The sequence below is a fragment of the Trachymyrmex cornetzi genome, unplaced genomic scaffold (assembly GCF_001594075.2).
Source record: "Trachymyrmex cornetzi isolate Tcor2-1 unplaced genomic scaffold, Tcor1.1 scaffold359, whole genome shotgun sequence".
In the NCBI taxonomy this organism is placed as follows: Eukaryota; Metazoa; Arthropoda; class Insecta; order Hymenoptera; family Formicidae; genus Trachymyrmex; species Trachymyrmex cornetzi.
The window spans coordinates 66992-70100 of NW_017298310.1; the positions used below are offsets into that span (position 1 = coordinate 66992).

The following is a 3109-nucleotide window of genomic DNA, read 5'->3' on the forward strand; positions in this document are numbered from 1 at the left end:
CCAGTCACAATTCGATGGAGAAATGACTTTCTTTTGTACCTTGCGAGCAGCATTTCGCAAGTGGTTTTTCGGTTTTCCTGCTATCTTTCATTCAGTTCATGTGGAGCCCATGTTTCCATCTTCTGGATCTTTCCCATGGATTTCAAACGTATGGATACGGCTTCTCGTGTCACATTCAATTGATCTGCGAGTTGTTGTTGAGTTTGAGCGCCATCCTCATCCAACAATGCTTGCAATTCGCTGTCTTCAAACTTTTTCGGTGGTTTTCCACGTTCTTCGTTTCTCACGTCAAAATCGCCACTTTTGAATTTTTTAAACCACTCAAAGTACTGTGATTTACCAAGAGCATGCTCACCGTAAGCTTCGACAAGCATTCGATGCGATTCTGCAGCAGTTTTCTTCAAATGGTAATAGAAAATCAATGCTGTCCGCAAATCGTAGTTTCCAGGCACAAAATTCGACATGTTCAACGCTATTACAAACTATACTGTTGTACGAAACTTGTATTGTTGTGAATTGAAAATCTTTTTGTCAGATGTCAGAACAAGGAAATGACGTCAATGACGCGGTCTGACGACAACTACATTGACAGCTATGGTCATCTATTGGTAAATTCCAGTTTCATATTTACATACCTTGGTACATGAAACATTTTATTAGAACAAATGCCAATCAAATATTTGTTTAATACAACAAAAAATAATGTTAAATTATTACCAAATAGTCACGATTTAATAATACTTATTAAATATTTATAAAAGTGTAACGTCCGGTGCGCCTACAATGTAGTGCCCCGTTCTCTTACCAAGCGAGCGCGAGCACGGAATATAGCGAACAGACATAATACGTACCTACTACAATCGCGTACGGCTATAGGCCAAGCTACCGAAACCGTCGCGATTGAACGCCGCGCATACTGCGCCTGCGCCAAATTATAAACTAAAAACGATGCAAGAATGCACTTTAGCACGAAAACACCGTTAACACGGGATAGGGAATAACTAATATAACAACCGACTTCGACGGAGCTGCAAGGAAAAACCGCAGACCTGCGGAAAACCAATAAAAACGCATAACGCCAACGCAATGCATTGCCGTGCAACCCTGAATGCAACCACCGGCCATAAAGGGCCCCAGAATACGAATAAAATTATTATAACTCGAATTGGAGCACGCACAAACGAAAGAAGGCCCTAAACAAACATTAGAATCCCACGCGCACGACGAACGAAAAACAGCTAGGCTATACCAAACCTTATAATGAAAAAACGCACATAAGGAATATGCAAGCTCCGTCGTGCTGGATTGCAGCACGCGGCAGCCGAGCAAACCATAAGGGTATCGCGACCCCCGCAACAAGACAACGCGTTCTAATTAAAGAAAATCTAATCAACAACGAAGTAAATTACTAATTAGAAGATCGGCACACTCCAGAGAATTTCGCAATAGCACGTGGACGAAAACATCCCCTTACCGCGAGGGGCCACGAAGCAAAAAGTATATAAAGCAGAACGTTTTAAAACACGCGTCCTTATTTCTCTCCTCACAACTCTTCCCATCAATAAAACCAACGGTAAGTCTTCCCAGCGCTTTAACTAGCGCTCCGGAACTTTCCGCATCTCCTAGAAAATCCAGCCCCGTTCGTGCGCCTTCACAGCGTCTGAAGGACTACTCCCTTCCCCAGCTCCGACGGCGCTGACCCAAAGCGACGACGAAGCTCGCCTCCTGCGGAGCTCAAACGAGCACCTTCCACGGCGTCGAGGCCTCCGCACTCCCTCCCCTCTATCGCCTCTTTACACTGTACGTTTCTGCCGCCCGTAGATGCTGCAGAGGAAGCGACCGCGAGGTAAACGTGGAGGTCGGCGCGTCCACAAGGAGCTACAGCGGGCGCTCCTCTCGGAGGTAACCTTTGACCCCTCCGTTTATTGGAAGGAACATAGCTCGAGCCCCGAGGAGGTCACAACCGAATCAACAAATCCTCCGGCGCATACCGCGGCAACCGGCGTCACTCCGGACAGGCCCAGAACCCAAGAATCCGAAACACCCGCGCTACCTCCGCCGCGACCTGCGCTACCGCGATCCCCATCTTACATCGCGCCCGTCCGCAAGCCTACGAGGCCAGTGCTGACCTCCAGCAAACCTCGCGTTACTAGTAACACTCCGTGTAAAATAAATATAAATAGTTACCCTTATCATTCATTTTTTTTCTTTGCTCTCAAGGCCCTTTATTATTCTTCCCTGCTCCCTTTCCCGCACAGGAAGCAGAGAGCGTGGATAGAGCGAAGTGAGTGATGAAAACATCACAGCTGCCCACAGGAAAGAGATCTTTATATCTTCATTAATTCCTCGTACACCTTCGTGTACTACGGGCGCTTTATCTGACAATTCCTTTAAACTCTCTGTTTTAATTTCTTCCTGTGCATAATACGGAAGCTTAAATTGAGTTAGATATAATAAGAGATATCTCGCGAGCAAAATAATAATTCAATTCGTGCCTTTACAAAGGTACTGGTGACAGCAGCCTGCCTCAACGCGTAAACACACGCCGAAAAACGAATCTCACCTGAAGTCAAGGCTTCGCCCCGCGCGCCCCGCTCCGCGCTCTCGCTCCCACGATTTTATGTAACGCCTCGAGACCGCTTTAAAACTGAACACGCGACTCAGGACGTAACAAAAAGTAACATTATTTTTGGTTATATTAACCAAACATTTGATTGGCATTATTTCACCATATATTTAATAGCTATTACCAAACTCTAAGGGGGTCAATCACCGCTAAAAAAATGTACACTAAAGTACGGTGATTGCTAATCATGGCAATACAACACACTTTATCGCTAACATTGCTATTGTATTGTTAATATTGTTATCCTATGTATTGCCACCTATTGCGTGCAATATTGCCAAATATTGTCAATGTATTACTATATACTACGAGGGTCACTATTTATATTTTGAGCCTAATAATAAAAATAATAATAAAAAAACAATAATTTGTCATTTATTGTTTTTCAAAATATTCTCCTTTATGATCTATATACTTTTGCATGCGTTCGAACCACTTGTCAAAGCATTTTTTCCATTCCGCTTGAGACACCTCCAAAATATG

General features: G+C 44.1%; 1 long non-coding RNA gene across 1 annotated transcript in view; it reads right to left on the minus strand.

Annotated features, from left to right (window-relative positions):
• LOC108763450 (uncharacterized) overlaps positions 1–3109 on the minus strand; it is an 18317-nt gene that overhangs the window by 13670 nt on the left and 1538 nt on the right. The window contains exon 2 of the long non-coding RNA XR_001940219.1: positions 2628–2629. This is a non-coding gene — a long non-coding RNA (uncharacterized LOC108763450). The remainder of the gene's footprint in view (positions 1–2627; positions 2630–3109) is intronic.